Source organism: Dendrobates tinctorius, unplaced genomic scaffold (genome assembly GCF_039654945.1).
Source record: "Dendrobates tinctorius isolate UK_male_01 unplaced genomic scaffold, ASM3965494v1 ptg000075l, whole genome shotgun sequence".
Taxonomy (NCBI): domain Eukaryota; kingdom Metazoa; phylum Chordata; class Amphibia; order Anura; family Dendrobatidae; genus Dendrobates; species Dendrobates tinctorius.
The window spans coordinates 30,997,501-31,024,907 of record NW_027361743.1 but is presented as its reverse complement, the minus strand read 5'-3'; the positions used below and the strand labels follow the sequence as shown (position 1 = coordinate 31,024,907).

Below are 27,407 nucleotides of genomic sequence, written 5' to 3'. Positions count from 1 at the left end.
TTTTTATCCATGAGAACCCTAAATCCACAGGATAAACTGCTGACCCGGCATTGTTTAGCTGCTTTATTGCTGTATTTCCACAATAACCAAGTGCATGAAGAAATGACGAAAAAATGCTGAGATTATAAAGGCAGAAACCCTGCAGATATCAATGTAGGAATAAACTCCATACCAAATCTAGCTCTGCACCGCAGTCACGGCTGTGTGTCGTGGGCTGCGATCCGCAGGGCGGCCATGTCTCCAGACCGGGGCGCGAACCTCTCCTAGCTGTCACGTTCCGGTCCAGAGACCCCGGCGGTGAGGCCCGGCCGTGCATCATAATACATACTCGGACCGCGACATAGGGTGTGTGAATCCGGCCTTAGGCTACGGTCACAGGCGAAAGGAAAAAATATCTGCACTGATTCTTTTGTGGATCCACATGTGAAATTTTTTTTGTGTGGATTTTCTATGGATTTCACACAGTGCAAAAGATGACATTTTCAATGAATTTTGCACAAATAATTAACCCACAGCACAGATCAACTTTTCACATAGAAATTCTCCGCGGTAGATAACGACCAATGTGTCTTCCTGCAGCTGCGGCCTCCATGATGGGCATCCTCACCTGAGTGCAGCTCTCCCCATGATCGTCCCACACATCACCGCTAGATGGCAGCATTGCCCCGCTCTGGACAGCGGCGGCTGCATTGTCCCTGCAGACAACAACCGGCCACTGGAGGTGTGAGGCAGATACCAGAGGCTGAGCCTCCCTGTCACCCGGATGGCGGCAGCCAGGACCGATACTGTGCCAGCAGCCACATCCCCACTGTGGAGACCGAAAGTCTCAGGCTGCCCCATTATCAGCTCCAAATATACACCGCCATGGGGGAAGTGACCCGCTGTATGGCAGCCATGATGGAGTGAGGGAGCAGACAGGGGAAAGGGATGAATGCACGCTCCTCCATCTCTCCCCCATGCTTTATCTTTCCTCTCTTCTCCTTCTCTCTCCACCTGTTTTTTCTCGCTCTTCATTCTCCTCTCTTCCACCATCTCTTTCTCTCTCTCACACCCCTCTCCCTCTATCTCTCTCTGCTCCTCTTTCACTATCTATCTATCTATCTATCTATCTATCTATCTATCTATCTATCTATCATCTATCTATATCTATCTATCTATCATCTATCTATCTATCTATCTATCTATCTATCTATCTATCTATCATCTATCTATCATCTATCTATCTATCTATCATCTATCTCTCTATATATATATCTCTCTCTTTCTATCTAACTCTATGTCTATCTATCTATCTATCTCTATCTATCTCTCTATCTATCTATAGCTAGCTATATCTATATATCTATTTATCCATAATCTATCTATATATCTATCCATCTATCCATAGATCGATCTATCTATCTATCTATCTATCTATCTATCTATCTATCTATCTATCTATCTATCTATCTATCATCTATCCCATATCTATCTATCTATTCCATATCTATCTATCTATCTATCTATCTATCTATCTATCTATCTATCTATCATCTATCTATCTATCATCTATCTATCTATCTCTGTATATATATATCTCTCTCTTTCTATCTATCTCTATGTCTATCTCTCTCTCTATCTCTCTCTATCTATATATAGCTAGCTATATCTTTATATCTATTTATCCATAATCTATATATCTATCCATCTATCCATCTATCCATAGATCTATCTATCTATCTATCTATCTATCTATCTATCTATCTATCTATCTATCTATCTATCATCTATCCCATATCTATCTATCTATTCCATATCTATCTATCTAAAAAAAAAATAAGAAACAACAGCACGGGAAAAAGTAGGGTGCAAAGCCTTATGAATAGAAAATCAAAAAAGATGGAGGCAGCACACCATATGAAATTTTAGAAAAAAGTGTTTTTAATAGCCCATGTGGCGACGTTTCGGTCCTGAGTGCATCTATCTATCTCATATCTATCTATCTATCTATCTATCTATATATCTCTTATCTATCTATCTATCTATCTATCTATCTACCAATCACCTATCTATCCCATATCTATCTAATCTATCTATCTCTTATCTATCTATCATATATCTATCTATCTATCTATCTCATATCTATCGATCACTCATCTATTTAGCAATTTATCTATCTATATGGAGATACGGTGGACCTCCGCCCACCCGCTCTATAAAGGTCCACTAAAACTAGCCCAAAACATGCGTTCCTATTAACCCTCTCGGCACTTAGTGTGCTGGAGGAAAAAACACTCTGCTTTTACATCACTGACCGCAGTAGGCGCAGTGACACGTATCTCCCTTCACATACTATGCCAGTGACTCTGTCACACTATCTAGAAAAAGATAAAGCAAAAAACAGCACCTTGTATAAATTACTGGGTGCAAAGCCTCCTAGGTACATACCAGTCCATTTAATATAAAGAATAAATGGAAGCAGTGTAAGGAGGAAGACCGGGCTGCGGGTACCTGTACTGAACCGGGTCCGGAACTGTTGAGGCTGCCTCTCATGTTGCCTGGGGGAAGGAATGAGGGACCGGACCAACCCCATGGCACGGGTAGGAGGGATGATATAAAAGAAAAATGCGTGCAGTAGCGGGGAGTTTGGCGCGAACAGGCAACACGCAGCAGGGTGAGCAGCGTGCTTCCCCTCCTGAGCACCGGCGCTGTGACAGGCTGCGGTTGTCGGCTCAGGTCCCGATCATAAGGGCCGAGAGAGAGAGAGCGGTGTCATGCACCCAGAGACTGTGAGTACTGCACACGCGTGCAGGATAGAAGGCCGAGTACCGGACACTTGCTTGCAGCCTTCCCTGCCATTTGCTGGACGCCAGCCCACGTTTTACCCCGAGAGTGCTTCGGCCTAGATTGCTTTGGCCACACAAGTTCATGGACTAGGGACTCAGCGGAAGGTACCGGAGACCGACAACTGCCGCCAGAAGACAGATCATTGCTCAAAGAACCCTTCTGTGGACATCTTTCCGGCCGTTGCCGGTGGTACAGTGCTTGTGGGATCATCTGCGGTGGAGGAGCACAAAGGACACAATAAGTTTAATAACTGGGCTGCCATTATTTTGCATTTGTTGGTACTTCTATCTATTCTTTAACCATTTATCTCCCTGCGAGGAGTTAATATCCTGATTAATTAAACTGTTAAATTTGCTAACTCTGCCTCCTGTTTGTCACTGCATCCCACATCCTACTTACAGCAGCACACCATCATAGTGAAAAAAGTTGTAGCTTTAATAGCCCATCATGCGACGTTTCACCTCTATGTAGGAGCCTTCTTCAAGCTGATGATGGTATGCTGCTTCTATTTTTTTCTATCTCTTCTCCACCCTCTCTTTCTTCTTCCTCCCTTTCCCCTTTTTATTTTCTCTCTTCTCCCTTCCCCACTCTTTCTAACCCTCACCCACCCTTCTCCCTCTATCTCCTCCTCTTTCTCCTCCCTCTCCTTTCTTCACTTCTAACTCCAATCTGCAGTATTCTGTTCCTCTCTCATTTCTCTCCCCTCTCTTCTCTCTCCTTTCTCTTTCCTCCTTTCCTCTCTCTCTTCCCTTGTCTCTTCTCGCTCACTCTTTTTATCTGATCGCTCCTCTTGTGTACGGTCTCTGATCATTGTTGCTGCTCCAGGTAGGTTTTTACAGTGCAGGGCACTTTGGAGCTCAAACGCAAGTCCAGAGAGCGGCCTACGTAGGGGCAGACATATCTCCTTGCAGCTGCACCGTGACCCAGAGGTGGAGTTGGACCCACCGACACCAGCGACTTTTTCAGCTAGATGAAATGTATTGCAGCGCATTACGAAGAAATGGACCAGGATGGGGCACATTATTCCAGGAAGGGGACCATAATGGGGCACATTATACCAGATTATTTTTTACCAAGAAAGGGACCGAGATAGGGCCATTATACCAGGATGGGGCACATTATCCCAAAAATGGGACCAGAATAAAGCTAATTACTCCAGGAAGGGGCACATTTTCATAGAAGGGGACCAGGATAGGGCACATTATATCAGTAATGGGAGCAGAATGGGGAAAACTAAACCAGGATGGTGCACATTAAACCAGGAAGGTGATTAGGATAAGACATATTATACCAGGAAGGGGACCAGGATGGGAGACATTATGTGGGAGGAACGGCCCCCGTCGAGTGTCCGGGCCGGAACCAAGGGAGCCGTCATCTGGGTTCCGGGGGAAACTGTCCCCGGGGGGCAGGATTCAGGGACGGACCGGTGTGACAGACAGATTGACTAGGGGAGGGACCAATACAAAAGCGGCGGGGAATTCCTGGGACGATGAGTCAGCAGACGTACACAGAGACAGCAGGAGACGGTGGGAGCGGCTGAGAGCGACTCACCAGTGCCAGGGAGGATGCTCACCAAGGACTCCAGAGGGACGGTACCGAGGCGACTATCCGGGACTTGCTGCCCTGCTCCAGCCCACGACTGCCGCGGCCCCAGGTCAACTCACGGCCTCTGCCGCCTCCCCTCAGCCTGCGGCTGCGGCCAGCCCGCGGTCACCCGCGGCCACTGCCGTCTCGTCCAAGCCCGCAGCCTGTTCCCCGCCACTTGCAGCTGCCCTGTTCCCACCAGTGGCCGCGGTAAGTCCAGTACCGCCGGCAGCCACTACTGTCCCGCTCCGGCCCGCAGCCAGGCCTCTGCTGACCGCGGACCCCCCGCCGCAGCCGTTAGCTGCACAAGTGGCCTGTCATTCACCACCACACATCGCTGCCGCTTGCCCCAGGCTAGGGGCTGTGGCCCAACCATCCAAGGACTCTGCCGGAGCCTATGGGGCTCCAGTGTCTTCAGTGCGCCGGAGTGCGCGAAGACTTCGTCACCGCCTCAGCAACTGGGCCCAGCAACTACTGCGCCGAAAGAGCACCAACCAGAACGGCGAGGGACGTCCAGACGGCTAAGTTGACTTTACAAATTAAGGACCCATAGTCGGCCATACCGCCGCCCTATAGTGACCGGCTGTTGCCAGGAGTAGTTGTGTTCTACCCGTTTGTGTGTGCCTGTATAGAACCCCTGTGAGGGCAATCTGTGTTACCCCTTTTTGTGATCAGGCCATGACTGAGGAAAGTTCCCTCTAGTCTCATAAACGTTAATATAAAAAGCATCTAATTGTCTCGCAACTCGTCACTGCATTCTGCGTACCTGCAAACACCACATTACACCAGAAAGTAGACCAGGATGTGGAACATTATACCAGGAAGGTGAATTTATACCAAGAAGGAGGCCAGTTTGGGAGACATTATCCCAGGAAAGGGCCTAGTATGGGGGAAAATTATTATTGGAAGCGCCCTCCCTTATAGCCATTTTTCTGGACTATAATACACACCTAGGTTTTAAATGTGGAAAATAGAAAAAAAATTGAAGAAAAAAATGTCGTGACGCACTGTTATGTGGGGGTATCTGCTGCTGATACTGCTACAGGGGTAATATCCCCCAATTCTGTACTAATATCTCATCCTGGTATATGTATGTCCCTAATCCAGCTATACATGGCCCCTTCATCCCAATCCTGGTATACATGGCCCCCTCATCCCCATTCTGGTATACATGGCCCTCTCATCCCCATCCTGGTATCTATTGTCAACTCATCCCCATCCTGGTTTACATGTTCCCCATCAGAAAACAAAGAAAACATAAACCATTCTACTTACCTTCCCTGCGCTCCCTCGCAGCGTCCTGTGCTGTTGCCATCAGCTGATTTTTACCATCCTCTCTAGTTATATATGAGGGGGTCCCGTATTATATAGTGTCCTCTCTTGTTATGAACAGTGCTGTTCCATTATTACATATTATTATGGCTGGTTACATATACAGTTGTGGCCAAAAGTATTGACACCCCTGCAATTCTGTCAGATAATACTCAGTTTCTTCCTGAAAATGATTGCAAACACAAATTCTTTGGTATTATTATCTTCATTTAATTTGTCTTAAATGAAAAAACACAAAAGAGAATGAAGCAAAAAGCAAAACATTGATCATTTCACACAAAACTCAAAAAAATGGGCCACACAAAAGTATTGGCACCCTCAGCCTAATACTTGGTTGCACAACCTTTAGCCAAAATAACTGCGACCAACCGCTTCCGGTAACTATCAATGAGTTTCTTACAATGCTCTGCTGGAATTTTAGACCATTCTTCTTTGGCAAACTGCTCCAGGTTCCTGATATTTGAAGGGTGCCTTCTCCAAGCTGCCATTTTTAGATCTCTCCACAGGTGTTCTATGGGATTCAGGTCTGGACTCATTGCTGGCCACCTTAGAAGTCTCCAGTGCTTTCTCTCAAACCATTTTCTAGTGCTTTTTGAAGTGTGTTTTGGGTCATTGTCCTGCTGGAAGACCCATGACCTCTGAGGGAGACCCAGCTTTCTCACACTGGGCCCTACATTATGCTGCAAAATTTGTTTGTAGTCTTCAGACTTCATAATGCTATGCACACGGTCAAGCAGTCCAGTGCCAGAGGCAGTAAAGCAACCCCAAAGCATCAGGGAACCTCCGCCATGTTTGACTGTAGGGACCGTGTTCTTTTCTTTGAATGCCTCTTTTTTTCTCCTGTAAACTCTATGTTGATGCCTTTGCCCAAAAAGCTCTACTTTTGTCTCATCTGACCAGAGAACATTCTTTCAAAACGTTTTAGGCTTTTTCAGGTAAGCTTTGGCAAACTCCAGCCTGGCTTTTTTATGTCTCAGGGTAAGAAGTGGGGTCTTCCTGGGTCTCCTACCATACAGTCCCTTTTCATTCAGACGCCGACGGATAGTACGGGTTGACACTGTTGTATCCTCGGACTGCAGGGCAGCTTGAACTTGTTTGGATGTTAGTCGAGGTTCTTTATCCAACATCCGCACAATCTTGCGTTGAAATCTCTTGTCAATTTTTATTTTCCGTCCACATCTAGGGAAGTTAGCCACAGTGCCATGGGCTTTAAACTTCTTGATGACACTGCGCACGGTAGACACAGGAACATTCAGGTCTTTGGAGATGGACTTGTAGCCTTGAGATTGCTCATGCTTCCTCACAATTTGGTTTCTCAAGTCCTCAGACAGTTCTTTAGTCTTCTTTCACAGGACAGAGGTTGAGTCAACTTTAATCCATGTGAACTGGCTGCAAGTGTGATTTAGTTATTGCCAACACCTGTTAGGTGCCACAGGTAAGTTACAGGTGCTGTTAATTACACAAATTAGAGAAGCATCACATGATTTTTCGAACAGTGCCAATACTTTTGTCCACCCTCTTTTTTATGTTTGGTGTGGAATTATATCCAATTTGGCTTTAGGACAATTCTTTTTGTGTTTAATAAAGATAATAATACCAAAGAATTTGTGTTTGCAATCACTTTCAGGAAGAAACTGAGTATTATCTGACAGAATTGCAGGGGTGTCAATACTTTTGGCCACAACTGTAGAAGCAGTGCACAACACACTTATAGGCAGGGATGGATTAAGGGTAGCCAGGGCCCTGAGTTGTTCAGACTCTGTGGGCACCCCGGTCATGTGACGGGGTCATGTGACGGGGTCGGTAAGTCACTAGTTTTCAAGACACATATGGTGCATCAAGGGGCGGGAAGGGGTTAAATACTGAGGTAAAAAACTCAGCAAATACACAACGTGCGCACGAGGCCTCACAAATACTGAGGTAAAAAACACCAAATACAAAGTGTGTCCATGAGGCCTTACAAATACTGAGTGAAAAACTGACCAAATACTCAGCATGTGATCGAGGCCTTATAAATACTGAGGTAAAAACTCACCAAATACTCAGTGTGTGCACGAGGCCTTATAAATATTGAGGTAAAAACTCACTAAATACTCAGCGTGTGCACGAGACCTTATAAATACTGAGGTAAAAAGTCACCAAATACTCAGCGTGTGCACGAGGCCTTACAAATACTGGAAGGCTTTCACCCAACATCTAGTTCTGACTCACCTGTAACTAACATTGAAACCAACTAATAGTCTGCAGTCACCCGCTGACCTGGACCCATGACCTGTCAGACAATTTACTTCACATGAGTCACACAGAGGCTTCTGCTTCATGAACTTCCCCAGATAGAAGAAGCAGCCTCCGATGTGCAGCCTGTGGCCGGATACACAGGCTGTGCCCTACATGGCAGCAGAGGGGTTAACGCCACGGATAAGTCGCTGTCTCCTCACACACTGGACACGACGCTGCATCTGGCGACGAACAAGCACACATTGCGCAATATTAGTCATGTCCCAGATGTTCAGCATGTGGAGGACCAAGGGGGGACAAAAAAGACCCCAGGATTGGAACAGGAGCATGGGAAAGTGAACAGTGGTCGGAGGGGAAGGGTTTATATAGGGGTCGGAGAAAGTAAATATAAACACACACATATTGCTACATGCGGGCAGCACACACATGCACAATCCTCAGGTTGTATAACTTTCAACTGGTCAAAACATTTCTCTCAGTAGACCAAGAAAGAAATGTGGCAGGAATAAAGTACACCTTATAGTAACTTATGTGTGAGGCAGAGGTGACAAGATCCCACATCTTGTGCCCACCTTAAGGCTCCGTCACGCATAGCGATCTCGCTAGCGAGATCGCAGCTGAGTCACAAGTTTTGTGACACAACAGCGATCTCACCAGCGAGATCGCTGTGTATGACAGCGATCAGCGACCGGCCCCCTGCCGGTATCACTGATCGCTCTGGGAAACCTCTGGACTTTTCTTTGGTCGCGGGTCTCCCGCTGGCCAGTACGCATCGCTGCGTGTGACAGGCGGGAGACCAGCGATCTGCTGGTAACTAATGTACACATCGGGTATCCAAGGGACGGACGTCCCTCAGATACCCGATGTGTACGTTAGTTACCAGCGCGCTGATGCAGGGAGCTGGTAACTAACATACACATCGGGTATCTAAGGGACGCACATCCCTTGGATACCCGATGTGTACCTTAGTTACCAGCTCACTGCATCAGCGTGCTGTTAACTAACGAACACAGCGACGCCGCGCGCTCGGCGTCGCTGTGCTGATCGCTGGTGAAACTGTCTGACAGCTCACCAGCGATCATGAAGCGATTCACCAGCAATCCTGACACGTTGATATCACTGTCGGGATCGCTGGTGAGTTGCTATGTGTGACGGGGCCTTTACTAGAGGTGCCCACTGCCCACATATAACAAAGTTGATGGAAACAGGCGACTTCAACTTTGATGATTGGCTACCGGCCGCCCAACCACACCCATTTCACAACTAGCCACACCCATCTCAATGCCCAACCACACTCATTTAGCACTGCTGATCACACAGACTGGTACTGAGGGCAAAGTGGCTGGCATTATGGGCACAGTGGCTGGCATTGTGGCCACAGTGGCTGGTACTGTGGGCACACTGATAGGTACTGAGGAAAAGAAAGAACAGAGAGAGAGAAAAAAGAAAACAGAGAGAGAGAAAGAAAGGAAAGAGAAAGAAAGAACAGAGCGAAAGAAGGAAAGAAAGAAAGAAGAAAGACAGATAAACAGAGAAAGAAAGAAAGAAAGAAAGAAAGAAGAGAGAGAAACAGAGAGATAAAGAAAGAACAGAGATAAAGAAAGATGGGACAGAAAAAAGAACAGAGAGAAAGAGAAAAAAAGAAAGAGGGGAAAGAAAGAAAAAACAGAGGGGGAGAGAGAAAAAAAGAGGGGAAAGAAACAACAGAGAGAAAGAAAGAGAAAGAAATAGGGGAAAGAAAGAGCAGAGATAGAAAGTAAGAAAGAAAGAAAGAACAGAGAGGGAGAGAGAAAGAAAGAGGGGAAGAAAGAACAGAGAGCGAAAGAAAGAAAAAGAAAGAACAGAGAGAGAAAGAAAGAGAAAGAAAGAGGGGAAAGAAAGAACAGAGAGAGAGAAAGAAACAGAGTAAAGAAAGAAAGATTCTATAAAGATACTATAGCAGTTTGGCTCACATTGTAGTGTTTACCTAAGCCTACCGGTGCAGGACATATCATGATCCACACATGGCCGACATCCCTGAGTCCAAGGCAATCCCGCTGTCCGCGCTGTTGGAGGAGGACACGGTGATCGACCTGAAGCATTCCCTGAAGAGCCTCTATGGTTCCGTCACAATCTCTTCCAGAAATTACCTAATTTCTGGTCAGCTTCCAGCACGTCACTTCCGATGTGACGTGCGAGTTTTCAAGTGCACCTCGGGGCTCCGCCGTGTACTCCTGTGTCTGCAGGAAAAGTTAGCTCCCGATTGGAACAGTGGGGCAGACTCTCAAAATCTGGGACGGTTGGAAGGTATGAATGCTCCCCATCATACACCTTGTACACGCATGGCTCTGCACACCTCATACACACACGGTTCCGCTCTGTATGCCTTGTGCACAGACGGCTCCGCTCTGTACACTTTGTACACATGCAGCCATGCTTTGTACACCTTGTACACACATGGTGAGGGCTACCAAGGGTGCTACCAAAGTCGAGAAGTGGGGGATGAATTGGCGATAGTAATTTATGAACCCCATAAAGCGCTGCACCGCTTTGAGAGAATGAGGTTCCTGCCAATCCAGTAAGGAACAGGAAAGCTACTGACCAAAAAAAATTTAGAAATCATATTTTTAAATGGTGTCGATATATCGACGATGTGCTCTTATTTTGGACGGGATCTTTGGAGGAATGTCATAGATTTATACATCTCCTTAATGACAATGTTTTTAACATCCACCTTACAGCCAACTTTTCAGGCCAGGTCGCAGAATTCCTTGACTTGAATCTGACAATAGAAGAAGGCACTGTGATGCCTACATCCACCAACAGCATCCTTCATTACTCGAGCTTTCATCCTGACCATTTAAAAAACGGCATCCCAAAGGGGCAATTTTACCGGGTAAGAAGAAATTGCTCTGAACAACACGATTTCCTTACCCAGGCACAGGATTTGACGGACCGCCTTAGGAATAGGGGATACCCTTGGAAGGTCATTTCTAGGGCCTTTCAGACTGCTAAGGATAGCGATTGGGGACAACTATTACAGCCTAGAATACGCAATGCCACCAAACCTATTGGTTTAATTACCACTTACAATAATCAGTGGCATAATATTCATGGCATTTTGTCTAAATATTGGGGTATATTGACTGATGAGCCTAGATTGGCACCTCATATTCATTCAAGGCCCACGCAGATTGCTAGGAAGGCACAGTCTCTCAAAAATTCTCTCTGTCATAGTCACTTCAGGAGGCCCACATACAGGCTTAACAGGGGTACACGCTTAGTTGGTACCTTTGCCTGTGGTGGGTGCAATATTTGCCATCTTACGGTTGGAGGTGAAGGAGTCATTCTTCCCACTTTAAAATCGCCAATTTTTTCTAAAACCTATTTTAATTGTAGGTCCAGGAATTTGGTGCATGCTTTGTTCTGCCGCTGCCCCAAGATCTATGTTGGTCAAACTACACAGGAACTTCGCAAAAGAGTTCAGCAACACCTCTCCAACATTAACACGGCAAGAGTTGATAATGAAAAAGGTAAAACCTTGAGCTCATTCGCTTTGTATTTTTTGCGCAAGCATCATGGTTGTAGAACTGGCATGCGGGTCATGGGTTTGGAATCAGTTGTTCCAGACATTTGAGGAGGTCATATTTCTTTGGAACTTTTGAAACGCGAGTCCAAGTGGATCTTTAACCTTCGGAGTCGCACCCCATTAGGATTAAATGAGGATCTGCTTTTTACCGGTTTTTATAATCAGGTCTGAAACATCTTTTGTGACTTTTATTTGTTTGTTTCATTTACAGATCCAGTCAGTTTTTCCTCGCTTGTTCTGGACGTTTTGATCATTGAGCATCTATTTCAAGACTATTCGGCTTCTCTGGACCCTCTGTCGTGTAGTTTTGTCTCCTCACTTCTTGAATATGTGACCACTGAACCAACTTCACTGGAAGTTGCTGATCATTTGGATCTAAGAAAGAACGTTGATCCTTGAATAATTTATTATCTTTGTCTCTTTTTTTGGTTGATACATCTATACCCATTAAAATTATGTCTTTAACATGTATGGGATTTCATTGATAGCAGTTGAGATAGAGAATCTTTATACTAATGTGGAATGTCTAATACCAATGTTGTGGATTAAACAACATACGCTCCCCTATTGCATGGGACCTAATGGGTACCTTTTTGTGTGTGTATTGGACCCTTAGTATTTAGGGTGGAGCCTGTGGATGATTTTAGTAATTCACAACCCAATGTTGGTTTGTGATGTCTAACCCCACCCTTCTTTATTATATAATTCTTTGTCCCTTCTGTATTCTTCTTTTTTTGGGGTTTATAGGGGATAACTATATTTTCATATTTTTCAGGGTAGAGCCTGTGGATGATACCTACATCTTGTAACCCTGTTCAGGGTTCGAGTTGACTTTAAATATTTCCTTCCAGCCTTTGGCTTTATGTGTAGACTATTTCTATCTTTGGTCTCCTTTGGCCCTTGATAAATAGGTGGATTGTTTTTCATATTTAAAAAAAATTTTTTTCGTTGATTAAATGACTTTCTAGGCCATATAGCCTATAAGATCCATTTATTCACTTTATATGGTTTATAAGATCAGCTTTGTGTCAAGATTTGGCATTACTTACCTTAGCGTATCCTCTGAAACTTAGATACTTTTTTGAACCTTTGAGCTCTTTGATTTATCTGGGGCTGCTGTCTTATATATATATATACGCTGTGATAGATAAAACTTACCAACATTCGTGCACCATAGCAAGCTTCTTCGCTCCATTCTTGCGTTTAAGTATGACCATATACAGTGGGTGCAAAAAAGTATTTAGTCAGTCAGCAATAGTGCAAGTTCCACCACTTAAAAAGATGAGAGGCGTCTGTAATTTACATCATAGGTAGACCTCAACTATGGGAGACAAACTGAGAAAAAAAAATCCAGAAAATCACATTGTCTGTTTTTTTTTCATTTTATTTGCATATTATGGTGGAAAATAAGTATTTGGTCAGAAACAAAATTTCATCTCAATACTTTGTGATATATCCTTTGTTGGCAATGACAGAGGTCAAACGTTTTCTGTAAGTCTTCACAAGGTTGCCACACACTGTTGTTGGTATGTTGGCCCATTCCTCCATGCAGATCTCCTCTAGAGCAGTGATGTTTTTGGCTTTTTGCTTGGCAACACGGACTTTCAACTCCCTCCAAAGGTTTTCTATAGGGTTGAGATCTGGAGACTGGCTAGGCCACTCCAGGACCTTGAAATGCTTCTTACGAAGCCACTCCTTCGTTGCCCTGGCGGTGTGCTTTGGATCATTGTCATGTTGAAAGACCCAGCCACGTTTCATATTCAATGCCCTTGCTGATGGAAGGAGGTTTGCACTCAAAATCTCACGATACATGGCCCCATTCATTCTTTCATGTACCCGGATCAGTCGTCCTGGCCCCTTTGCAGAGAAACAGCCCCAAAGCATGATGTTTCCACCACCATGCTTTACAGTAGGTATGGTGTTTGATGGATGCAACTCAGTATTCTTTTTCCTCCAAACACGACAAGTTGTGTTTCTACCAAACAGTTCCAGTTTGGTTTCATCAGACCATAGGACATTCTCCCAAAACTCCTCTGGATCATCCAAATGCTCTCTAGCAAACTTCAGACGGGCCCGGACATGTACAGGCTTAAGCAGTGGGACACGTCTGGCACTGCAGAATCTGAGTCCATGGTGGCGTAGTGTGTTACTTATGGTAGGCCTTGTTACATTGGTCCCAGCTCTCTGCAGTTCATTCACTAGGTCCCCCCGCGTGGTTCTGGGATTTTTGCTCACCATTCTTGTGATCATTCTGACCCCACGGGGTGGGATTTTGCGTGGAGCACCAGATCGAGGGAGATTATCAGTGGTCTTGTATGTCTTCCATTTTCTAATTATTGCTCCCACAGTTGATTTCTTCACTCCAAGCTGGTTGGCTATTGCAGATTCAGTCTTCCCAGCCTGGTGCAGGGCTACAATTTTGTTTCTGGTGTCCTTTGACAGCTCTTTGGTCTTCACCATAGTGGAGTTTGGAGTCAGACTGTTTGAGGGTGTGCACAGGTGTCTTTTTATACTGATAACAAGATTAAACAGGTGCCATTACTACAGGTAATGAGTGGAGGAAAGAGGAGACTCTTAAAGAAGAAGTTACAGGTCTGTGAGAGCCAGAAATCTTGATTGCTTGTTTCTGACCAAATACTTATTTTCCACCATAATATGCAAATAAAATGAAAAAAAAAACAGACAATGTGATTTTCTGGATTTTTTTTTCTCAGTTTGTCTCCCATAGTTGAGGTCTACCTATGATGTAAATTACAGACGCCTCTCATCTTTTTAAGTGGTGGAACTTGCACTATTGCTGACTGACTAAATACTTTTTTGCCCCACTGTATATATCCTGACTCTCATTTAGGTCTGGTTTTCCTTTCCTTGTGTCAACTAAATCTTATCATGTTTAACAATCTATATGGACACCGGTTTGAGCCCTCGAGTATTGGCGCAAAATATATTTGTATAGCTATTCTACTATTTATGTCCATGCACTTTGTAGGTCACCTGTAACTTCAGGTGGTGATGTTAGAATTAATGTGCTTAATGTGAAAGGGTTTTCAGATGCATTGTGACTCTGTGTATTGATATAGTGTCTTCAACTCTTACTATATGACGGTGAGAATTATGCTGCAACTATATTTCATGCGCCTCTGGGTTAGTTTAAGTCGTCATTTTTTGTTTTAAAGAAGTACTCTTTTGGAGATACTCTCCTATTAAAACTATTGCAGCAGCGTACTATCGTTATACAATGTGTGAGACAATCCTCTTTTATTCTAAAGTACTCAGAAACAATGACCACTGTTTCTGCGCAGGCGCACTGGGCGATTCTGGTCATCGCCCCGGGAAAGACCTTCTTCCGTGGGAAGTGATGTCTGAGAGTATCGCCCGGGCCCAGACAGAGCGCTTGGTCCTGCCTCCCTCTTACATATGATAGTATGCGCGCAGGCGCATTGGCTGATTCTGGCCATTGCTCCTGCTTTGACCTTCTTCCGGGGGAAGTGATGTCTGAGAGCGTTCTCCAGGCCTAGATGGAGTTCTTTTGGTCTGCCTCTTCTCACATGTGATCGCACAGGTACTAACCGCAGCTGCTACTTATTGTGTATTTGTTATTTCTCATATATATATGACCTCAGTCAGACCTAATCTTCAGCCCCTGACGAAGCCACCTAGCGGTAGCGACACGCGTCGGGCTTCTTGGGCATCTCCACAGGCTCCCCCTATTCCTTGGTATTGTATCAGAGTGGTGCACTTAGCGCTTATGTCATGCGCTACTTTGGATGATGGTATTGGGTCAGAACCAGTCTATACAGGGTCCAGAGATACCTTCTATGGGCCTCTCTTTTTTACTGTTTTTTTACTGCTTCTTTATTATGTTACTTTTCTGACAATCATGGGAAGTGGTTAATAAGTGCATTTAGCCAGTATATGGCATCTTATACTTGTCTCTTGATTTCCTTACCCATTTGGGTTTTATTGCAATATATTTGTAGTGTATTCCTTGACACCAAATTACTTTGCTTCACAATTTTCCTATAATCATCTGGCTGTATAGATCTGTATTCAACCAATGTGATAGGGGAGTCTTAGTGGGTTATATTATTAACCCCATGTGTCTATTTGTCATAGAGTGACTTTTAATGTTTTTAAATGGTTTTTTGGTCTGTTTGATATTTAATAAAATAAAATTTGTATGATTCATATGGTGATCCCAGTTTTTTTGGTCAGTAGCTTTCCTCTTCCTTACTGTATTATTTATCGATACTGACTACTGGTGGATCCCCTTATACATTGGGGTGGTGCCCTCCTTTTTTTTCTATAGTTCCTGCCAATCCATCACCGCCTGTAGCTTGGCAGGATCCATGGCCAATCCCTGGGCGAAGATGATATAGCCCAAGAAAGGCAAGGACTCCTGCTCAAACACACACTTGTCCAACTTGGCATAGAGGGAGTTTGGCCGCAGGCGATCGAAAACTTTGCAAACATCTCTCCGGTGGGAGTCAATATCTGGAGAGTAGATGAGAATATCATCCAGATAGACTACAACCGAGGTGGTAAGCATATCCCGGAAGATATCGTTCACAAAGTCTTGGAAGACAGCCGGGGCATTACTGAGGCCGAAGGGCATCACCAGGTATTCATAGTGCCCATCCCTGGTGTTAAATGCCGTCTTCCATTCGTCCCCATCACGGTTGCGAATCAGGTTGTAAGCCCCCCGCAGATCAAGCTTGGAAAACACCCTCGCTCCCCGTAGACTATCAAACAGCTCTGATATCAGGGGCAGAGGATACTTATTCTTAACGGTGATGGCGTTAAGACCCCTGTAATCAATGCAAGGACGTAGTTCCCCACTCTTCTTCTGGACGAAGAAGAATCCCGCCCCCACTGGTGACACTGACTTCCTAATGAATCCTCTTGCCAGATTCTCCCTGATGTATTGAGACATGGCCTCTGTCTCCGGGAGATATAGGAGATAGACTCAACCCCGGGGAGTCTCAGCACCAGGCAAGAGGTCAATAGGACAGTCATAGGGGCGATGCGGTGGAAGGGTCTCCGCCGCCTTTTTGGAGAACACGTCCGCATACTGTCGATAGTGTTTGGGGAGCGAGGAGAGATCTGCGGGAACCTCGGTGGAGGCAACCTGAGCGCACTCCCTCAGACATGATGAGATGGACCCAGTGAGGGTAACAAGGGGGCGGTCTGGTGGATTATCTGTGAGGGTAGAGTGGCGCCGTTCACCACTCTGACGGTGACTGGTGTAGACATCATAACCAGGGGTATAGCGTGCCGTTGAGCGAAGGCTGACGACATAAAATTGCCCTCTCCCCCGGAATCCACGCAAACCTCCACTGCCAGAGTGGATGAATCAAACTCAAGTGTCCCCTTAAAGGACAGCTTGGAGGAAAACGCCGCTGATTCTAGTGCGCCACCTCCTACGGCCACTAGGCACGAGCGTTCTCTCAGCTGCTGTGGGCACAGGTTGGTAAGGTGACCGGACTGCCGGCAAACATGACAGCTCACAGGAGCTCGAGTGGACTGGGGCCTGGGTCCCTCATGGGAAGCCCCCTGATGCTCGGACGCCCGATCGGAAGATTCCAGAGGTTTAGCAAAACTAGGTGCCAACCTAAACCTCTGCCTACACTGGGCCCGCTCCAACCTTCGCTCGGCGAAGCGAAGATCAATACGGGTGGAGACAGTGATAAGCTCCTCCAGTGTAGCGGGAATCTCCCTGGTGGCCAGAGAGTCCTTCACATGGCCAGCCAAACCTCTCCAGAATGCCGGAATGACCACTCTAACTCTGAGACCAGCGTCCGGAACTGTATGGCAAAGTGGCTGACCATGGACGAGCCCTGTGATAATGCCAGCAGCCGGAGCGCGGTGTCATGGATGACTCATGGTCCCAGGAAGACATGCTTCAGAGTGTCCAGGAACCGAGAGGCACTCTGCACCACATGATCACCACGCTCCCACAGCGGTGTGGCCCACTCCAAAGCCCTGCCTGACAAGAGGGAAATAATAAATCCCACTTTGGCCCGCTCGGAGGGGAATCGTGCTGCCAGCAGCTCCAGCTGTATCGAGCACTGGCTCATGAAACCCATACAAGAGGCACTATCACCCGAGAACTTCTCGGGCAGTGGTAGGTGGGACAAAGTCGGGGCAGGGATGGCAGTGGTCACACGGGAGATAGCCTCTGTGGCTGCCTGAACAGCGACCGCAGTAACATCCACAGCTGAGGCTGGACGCTCGGGAGCCGCCAACCTGCCCTGCAGCTGCCGGATGTACTGCAGCAGTCGCTGTTCGTCCGCCATTACTAGCCAGACCCTGGCACTAGGATAATGTTAGGGCTGGCGGAACGCACCAAATTATAAAATAATAGGTGCGTTCGCAGCCAGGGGTCCACCGTGCAGAGGTGGTACACTGTGTCATGATCCAGTGTTGGATCTGGCGGTATCAAAAGCACAAAGTGAACTTTTTTTACTTTGGTTAAGTTCAAAGGTGTTTTGACTGTCCCCGGTGGTGGTTAGTGGCATTGCACCTTAGGTTAGGTTGCACTTAATTATGGTTCAGGTGTTGGACTCTATAAATGGGTCTCAGGGTGTTCACTCACGGCTGGTGATAATGTCATGGTCACGTGTGTCTGGTCGCAGATGATGCCGCAAGGCGAACCCATAACACACGTGACCCTGGATACACCGCCTCCAGTGGGGCGAATTTAAATAATAGAACGTGCAGGTGGATACGCCGCCACCACCTGGCGAATTTAGGAATTACACGTTAACATATACATTTCTGGAAACACCGCCTCCAGTACGGCGAATTTAAATAATAAGGGGGGAACCTGGGAAACTTTAACAATGGTGGGCCCTGCGATAAGGAATGGGGACATGGAGACCTCCTAAGCTCCCCTGAGCCAGTGTCCCTGAACTCCTAGCATTCCCTAAACAGGCTCCGAACCTGTCGCCGCACGCGTGCCTCAAAACCCTGGCTCGCCCTGCGCCTAAACCCTCACTAGGGACTAGGTCGGTGCGGAGACTAATCCCACCACTGCACTAATAACACACATGAAGAAAGAGACAATACAGGGGAAACACCACTTATCTTTGCTCTGTTGCGTACGCTCCTAGCAACAGAGTCCACCACCTGTGTGCATCTTCTCCTCACCCTGATCCATCACCATAACCGGATCCATCACCATCGTGCAGCCTGGGAGCAGAGTCCATCACCACTTGCAGCAGTCCAGTACACAGAGTCCCAAGATGAGTCCAGCCTCTGCCAAGAATCCAAGCATGCTCGAGTCCAGTTCTCAGCAAAGAAATGTCGAACATGCTGAGTGCAACTCTCTTCCAAGTCGCCACTCCTCTAAGCCATGCCCGCACTTCCCGCCGACACCATAAACTGCGACTCCACCAGGCCATGCCAGTCCTTCCTGCAGACACCATTCGCTGGCACTCATTCTCTCTGGCTGACTGCGCAGGACTCCTATCCAGCTCCATCCTTCCACCAGGCTCTCCAACAACTCAGCAAGAAATATCACCAGCAGTGAGTGAACACCCTGAGCCCCATTTATAGAGTCCAACACCTGAACCATAATTAAGTGCAACCTAACCTAAGGTGCAATACCACTAACCACCACCGGGGACAGTCAAAACACCTTTGAACTTAACCAAAGTAAAAAAAGTTCACTTTGTGCTTTTAATACCGCCAGATCCAACACTGGATCATGACAGTACCCCCTCCTTAATGAGGGGCCTCTGGACCCTCAAGACCACCCCTCATTAGGGAAACACCATCAGCGGTGTTTGTCATAAACCTGAAGTGTCAGGTAGTGGTGGGGTGAACTCAGGGTCTGGGCGTCCCCGCTGTAGGTGTTTCCCTAATGAGGGGTGGTCTTGAGGGTCCAGAGGCCCCTCATTAAAGAGGGGCTACTGTCATGATCCAGTGTTGGATCTGGCGGTATTAAAAGCACAAAGTGAACTTTTTTTTACTTTGGTTAAGTTCAAAGGTGTTTTGACTGTCCCCGGTGGTGGTTAGTGGTATTGCACCTTAGGTTAGGTTGCACTTAATTATGGTTCAGGTGTTGGACTCTATAAATGGGGCTCAGGGTGTTCACTCACTGCTGGTGATATTTCTTGCTGAGTTGTTGGAGAGCCTGGTGGAAGGATGGAGCTGGATAGGAGTCCTGCGCAGTCAGCCAGAGAGAACGAGTGCCAGCTAATGGTGTCTGCAGGAAGGACTGGCATGGCCTGGTGGAGTCGCAGTTTATGGTGTCGGCGGGAAGTGCGGGCATGGCTTAGAGGAGTGGCGACTTGGAAGAGAGTTGCACTCAGCATGTTCGACTTGGTTGCTGAGAACTGGACTCGAGCATGCTTGGATTCTTGGCAGAGGCTGGACTCATCTTGGGACTCTGTGTACTGGACTGCTGCAAGTGGTGATGGACTCTGCTCCCAGGCTGCACGATGGTGATGGATCCGGTTATGGTGATGGATCAGGGTGAGGAGAAGATGCACACAGGTGGTGGGCTCTGTTGCTAGGAGCGTACGCAACAGAGCAAAGATAAGTGGTGTTTCCCCTGTATTGTCCCTTTCCTCATGTGTGTTATTAGTGCAGTGGTGGGATTAGTCTCCGCACCGACCTAGTCCCTAGTGAGGGTTTAGGCGCAGGGCGAGCCAGGGTTTTGAGGCACGCGTGCGGCGACAGGTTCGGAGCCTGTTTAGGGAATGCTAGGAGTTCAGGGACACTGGCTCAGGGGAGCTTAGGAGGTCTCCATGTCCCCATTCCTTATCGCAGGGCCCACCATTGTTAAAGTTTCCCAGGTTCCCCCCTTATTATTTAAATTCGCCGTACTGGAGGCGGTGTTTCCAGAAATGTATATGTTAACGTGTAATTCCTAAATTCGCCAGGTGGTGGCGGCGTATCCACCTGCACGTTCTATTATTTAAATTCGCCCCACTGGAGGCGGTGTATCCAGGGTCACGTGTGTTATGGGTTCGCCTTGCGGCATCATCTGCGACCAGACACACGTGACCATGACACACTGCTGCTAGGTAATGGCGAAAGAATAGAGCGGCGTAAAAACAGTCACACGTGGGTTACGTCACCCAATGTGAACAGATGCGAACTCTGTTAATGCACAGAGTTGCACAACCACTGAACGTTGATGCCGGAGCCTGTTTAGCTCACAGAGCCCGGCCAAAAGAGTGCACAGTGTACGGCCACAGAACTCTACCCCAAGGACAGGGGGTTAGAGTCATTCTAGGCCCACTGAGCGCGCGGCGTCGCTGCCGCGAGCGTCGCTATAGACGCTGTCTATGAAGTGGAGCACGTGCACTGAGGCGTGCCGAGTCCCTGGTGAGGACTGATGCCTGACTCAACCTCTGTCCTACCTACACCTAAGCCTGGGCGCTAGCAGGCAAGGCTGTACAACACCTGCGTACCAAGGGTAGGGGTTTCTTAATGAGTCATTCACCAGAGACATTCATACGTGCATACATCACTCACTCCACATAGTTTGTAAATACAGTCTATCCTAGCACATGGGCGAGCGGCCATGCGAACCTTTTATAGCCACGGGCGTCCGGGACCTTCCTGGCTTCTCGGATGGGCCAATCCGAACACGAGCAGGATCTGCGCACGTGACCCTCGATCTCCAATGGGAGATCACTCCACGGGCATGCTCAGTTGCTCGACATGAGGACTTAGTCCCTGGAGAATCTCGCTGCTGAGCAGCATGCATTGTCATAGCTGTACCAGAGGTCGCAGCAGCAAGCAGAGCGGCGGGATCGACGAATCTGCTGAGCAGGCTCCACTGTGGCCAAAGAAGAATGGGAGACCGCTGGGTGCAAGGCTCTGGATTCCTGCTGTGCAGTGGCAGGAACCCGACGCCTAACAGATACAGGGCCTAATATGGTTTGAAACACAAGGATCAGGCACCTCCATTACAGGAGGGCGGCCTGAAATACCCTAGGACCGTCTCCCATTGGTCCGGTGGTGCTTCCAAGTTAGGGCACCGCCGGAGCACAAGGAGGTGGAGGGAGACGTGGCCGCGGCCTATGGCGCATGCCCAAAGCGTGCAGTGACATCGTCGGCTGTGGCCCCGTCAGAGGAAGACGCCGCGGATGACAGCAGGTGACAGGCTGCGGCGCGGGAGCGAGGAGGTGAGTAGACAGGGGTGAGCCGGGGGCCGTGACAGTGGGGAACCTAGGCAGCTGACTGGTCTGCCTGCCCCTAATGCCGGCCCTGCTCCTGGGACTCACCATGGTGGGAGGAAAGAGGATCAGGGTGAGGATTCTGTGGTCCAGACTCCTGGCTAATGAGACTGGACCGTGTGGAAGACAGGTAGTGCTGAGAAACATACTGGAAGCATTATCTGCCATTTAACCAACCACCTGTTTGCACTGTTCTGGCTTTAAGAGTGGTGTCCTGCAACCCCATGCAAAGTGGGACTTGAACCTATGTCTCATGGATGAGAGTGTTTGTTGTGTTCCCGCAGCACGCATTGTTTCACCTGGCCCACGGCCTTGGCCTCTGCGTGCACCATCAGCAGCACCTAAACTTCTCTGTCCCTTACCCCACGCCTTGTGCTTTTTTAAATTACGTATATAATATATGCATGCAAATTTTCTAGTATTAATAGGGAAAAGAAAATATGTTGCCTTGAAAAGGACTTTTGGTTTTAGCTTACAGCAGCAGTATACCTATGGAAGGCATGTAAGGCAATAAATCCTGCCTGTATGCCTCTAATCCAAAACTACTTGAGAATGGCACTTGAGCACCCATAAAACTTGATTGAGTAACGAGTGTAACCAAGCACCGCAATGCTTGATCGAGTATCGAGCAGTGGCAAGCATGCTTGGTCATCACTTCTAGTTACACCTCTGGCTCATACTGTAGATAGGGGGCTATGTGTGGTCTCATAATATATACATAGGGCTATGTGAGGGCTCATATTGAATATAGAGAGGCTATGTGGGGGCTCATACTATATATAGAGAGGCTATGTCGGGGCTCGTACTATATATAAAGGCTATGTGGGGGCTCATACTATATATAGAGAGGCTATGTGGGTTCTAACAATGTATGTAGAGGTTCACCTCTTATTCACCACTATTAGTGTATAGGAAAAATGAAATGAAGTACCATGAAGAAAAAAAAAATATTTTATTGAAACATCATTAAAAATAGATACAGCAAGAAGAGTGCAAGTACAAAAAAGAGAGAGGGAATTATTACCATATCACGTGATACCAATAGCAGCAGGATTGTATAAACAATTAAATGCAGATGCTGTATAATTTATATCTAGTGATACACCAGTAAATTGCAACAATGTTTGCACACCTGAATTATGCCTCAGCAACCAATATGGCCCAGCCAGGAATCAATAAACACCCAATAGATTCCAAAGATCCAGAAGAAACCGCAGTGTCTACACCAGTAACTCTTTGGCCAAATGGTCATAAGGTAAAGTGCGCGTTCTAAGGATCTATATGAAGCTATGAAAACAATATAATTACCTGAAAGGGCCGCTGCTGGATCACATGAAGGGTGTCCCTCTGCCCCGACACGCGTTTCGCTTTCGCTTCTTCGGGAGGCGTGCCGGGACAGGGCGCATCCAGGTTAAATATCGCGTGCGGCCCATAGAAACATGGAAGGTGGAAAGGGGGCGGTGATAAGCTTTATCGTCCTACAAGGTATTGCACATGCGTCCGCCATATCGGTACACCACGTAAAGATTGAATCATAACAGCCTAATGCGCATGTGCCCGCCATCTTACTATACCCCGATTATATGGTCATATACATTAAACTGCGGACGCGTCCACCATCTTGCTACACCATATAAAGATATATTGTTAAGGTGCATGCGTCCGCCAGATGACTTTCTATGTCATCTGTTCACATTAATTTAAAAATGCAATTTAGGGTATATTTTAAAAGAGTACTTATTTAATGTCATATTATGATACATGTATGCGTATACCAATTTTGATTGGTCATTATTTAATGCTATTTAGTAATAGCCTATTAAGAGTGTCATTCACCTGTTTAAAATTCTTCACTGTAATTATTAATAATTGATCACAATTTGTATATATACAGTGATTGATGTTCGGGTACAGTAATATGGCGGGCACTTCTATAACTAAGAATATTCCTTTATGTCGTGTAACAAGATGGCGGGCGCGTGCGCAATCTAATATATGACTATTTAATTAGGATGTAGTTAGATGGCGAGCATATGCACAATAGGCTATTATGATGTGGTGTATTAATTTGGCGGATGTATGCACGATAAAATATATGATGTTAGAATTTACTACCGCCCGCTCTACACCTTAAGAATATACCTTCATATGGTGTTGCAAAATGGTGGGCGCGTTCACATTTGAATATATGACCATATAATTGGGGTATAGTAAGAAGGTGGGCACATGCGCATTAGGCTATTATGATTCAATCTTTACGTGGTGTACCAGATATGGCAGACGCATGCGCAATACATTGTATGACAATAAAGCTTACCACCGCCCCCTTTCCACCTTTCATGTTTCTATTGGCTGCACTCGATATTTAACTCGGACACCCCCTGTCCCGACACTCCTCCCGAAGAAGCGAAAGCGAAATGTGCGTCGGGGCAGAGGGACACCCTTCATGTGATCCAGCAGCAGCCCATTCAGGTAATTATATTGTTTTCATAGCTTCATATAGATCCTTAGAGCGCGCACTTTACCTTACGACCATTTGGTCAAAGAGTTACTGGTCTAGACACTGCGGTTTCTTCTGGATCTTTGAAATCTATTGGGTGTTTATTGATTCCTGGCTGGGCCATATTGGTTGCTGAGGCATAATTCAGGTGTGCAAACATTGTTGCAATTTACTGGTGTATCACTAGATATACATTATACAGCACCTGCATTTAGTTGTTTATACAATCCTGCTGCTTTTGGTATCACGTGATATGGTAATAATTCCCTCTCTCTTTTTTGTACTTGCACTCTTCTTGCTGTATCTATTTTTAATGATGTTTCAGTAAAATCATTTTTTTATCTTCATGTTGGTTCATTAAATTTTTCCTATACACTAATAGGGGTGAATAAGAGCTGCATGTCTTGGGATATAAGGGATTACCTGGTAGTTTATATGTTTTGGACTTATAATTGTGAATTAATGTATGTAGAGGGGCTATGTGGGTTCTGACAATCTATATAGATATATAGAGGGGCTATGTGAGGACTCATACTGTATGTAGGAAGCTAGGTGTGAGCTCTTACGGTATATAGAGGTATAGAGGGGAGCTGTATATGGGCTCATATGGTATGTAGGGGGTGTCAGCATGTTTATTTCTGCTCAATATTAAGTTATACAATTATTAATATAAAATAATACTAATTGTAATTAATATGTTACAGTCTCTCATGTAGCCCCTTGGGATAACTAATAGCCCAACGACTGGTATATAGTAACATTGTCTATAGTGTGCTCTTCTATTTAATGGCCATTTATGCTACACTAACATGTCCACCTCCCCATCCAACCATCCATATAATCTAATCTTCTGTAATACTGGGATATATGGGTTATTATTGTTAATTTGTCACTGTTCAAATCAGTAGGATCTACTCCGGAATTACACTGTATGGTAATAATGATATTGTCACATTTTATAAAAGAGGCCAAGGTGGATAATTAGAGTCCATTTCATTTATATGGTAATGAATTGGTTGTATGGCCTGATCTGGTCTCTTTAAATAACAGCTGCTGCTCCTGCTGATAATATCAAGGAATGTTGAGGTTTCTGGCTCCGCCCCCTTGCATTATGACATCACATACATTGTGTAAAGAGCTGCAGGGCCAACATTCCGTCTGACAGTTGCAGACGGTGGAGAGAGAGGTAAGTCGGCTCTATGTCATCTCTTGTTGTGTCCTTCATTCTCTTCTATCATCTATTTCTCATTTATTTTTTATTCATTAAGGAGTCTTTATTCTATATAATACAAGCAGGTCCAAAACAAATAGTGAACCCCTCATATTAGGAGATGTCCAAATTTTACAGCATTTCTTCCAACAGTAAAGAGATACATAGGATGTGACGGGATTTATCTTCAAGTACAGAAATGACAATGACTTACCGATTATCCATCACATTTTACTGGTTTCTGACTTTCTTGCTCATCAGGTCCATAGATTAGTTATAATTGAGAGAATCCCCTCAGCCATAACTGGAAATTGATGACTTCTCGATTTTTAGGCCATATATTGTTATAGAATCATCCAAATCTGGGAGATTAAAGTTAAATCCTGTAAAGGGAACACATGTAACATGAAGATAATTATGTAATTGTCGGATGTTAGTGAGACATATAGTAAAATACAGTCCAGATCAAAAATATAAATCCAACTAATATTGGCAAATCCTTGTACAACACCGATGTACACTCACTGGCCACTTTATTAGGTACACCTGTCCAACTGTGTGTTAAGACTTAATTTCTAATCAGCCAATCACATGGCGGCAACTCAGTGCATTTAGGCATGTAGACATGGTCAAGACAATCTCCTGCAGTTCAAACCGAGCATCAGTATGGGGAAGAAAGGTGATTTGAGTGCCTTTGAACGTGGCATGATTGTTGGTGCCAGAAGGGCTGGTCTGAGTATTTCAGAAACTGCTGATCTACTGGGATTTTCACGCACAACCATCTCTAGGGTTTACAGAGAATGGTCCGAAAAAGAAAAAAAAACCAGTGAGCGGCAGTTCTGTGGCCGGAAATGCCTTGTTGATGCCAGAGGTCAGAGGAGAATGGGCAGACTGGTTCGAGCTGATAGAAAGGCAACAGTGACTCAAATTGCCACCCGTTACAACCAAGGTAGGCAGAAGAGCATCTCTGAACGCACAGTGCGTCGAACTTTGAGGCAGATGGGCTACAGCAGCAGAAGACCACACTGGGTACCACTCCTCTCAGCTAAGAACAGGAAACTGAGGCTAAAATTTGCACAAGCTCATCGAAATTGGACAGTAGAAGATTGGAAAAACGTTGCCTGGTCTGATGAGTCTCGATTTCTGCTGCAACATTCGGATGGTAGGGTCAGAATTTGGCGTAAACAACATGAAAGCATGGATCCATCCTGCCTTGTATCAACGGTTCAGGCTGGTGGTGGTGGTGTCATGGTGTGGGGAATTTTTTCTTGGCACTCTTTGGGCCCCTTGGTACCAATTGAGCATCGTTGCAACGCCACAGCCTACCTGAGTATTGTTGCTGACCATGTCCATCCCTTTATGACCACAATGTACCCAACATCTGATGGCTACTTTCAGCAGGATAATGCGCCATGTCATAAAGCTCGAATCATCTCAGATTGGTTTCTTGAACATGACAATGAGTTCACTGTACTCAAATGGCCTCCTCAGTCACCAGATCTCAATCCAATAGAGCATCTTTGGGATGTGGTGGAACGGGAGATTCGCATCAGGGATGTGCAGCCGACAAATCTGCACCAACTGTGTGATGCCATCATGTCAATATGGTCCAAAATCTCTGAGGAATGCTTCCAGCACCTTGTTGAATCTCTGCCACGAAGAATTGAGGCAGTTCTGAAGGCAAAAGGGGGTCCAACCCCTTACTAGCATGGTGTACCTAATAAAGTGGCCAGTGAGTGTATATACATATTAGCTCCATATGTAGTAAAATTATTCAAATATTCCCCCACCTTGGTAGGATTCATATAGCTTGATCTCTAGTATATTGGACAATGCACTTCAGTGGAAGTGAGGTTGTTGGATCCGACCCATTACCTGCTACATGTGATGTCACGGAATGTGGTGGTTGTTGGCTCTGCCCACATTAGCTGTTCCTTGTTCTGTCTTAAGGCCCCG

General features: G+C 46.0%; 1 long non-coding RNA gene across 1 annotated transcript in view; it reads right to left on the bottom strand.

The window, feature by feature from the left end:
- The window catches only part of LOC141096621 (uncharacterized), a 35,126-nt gene that overhangs the window by 2,964 nt on the left and 4,755 nt on the right, over positions 1-27,407 (bottom strand). The window contains exon 3 of the long non-coding RNA XR_012233729.1: positions 25,666-25,834. This is a non-coding gene — a long non-coding RNA (uncharacterized lncRNA). The remainder of the gene's footprint in view (positions 1-25,665; positions 25,835-27,407) is intronic.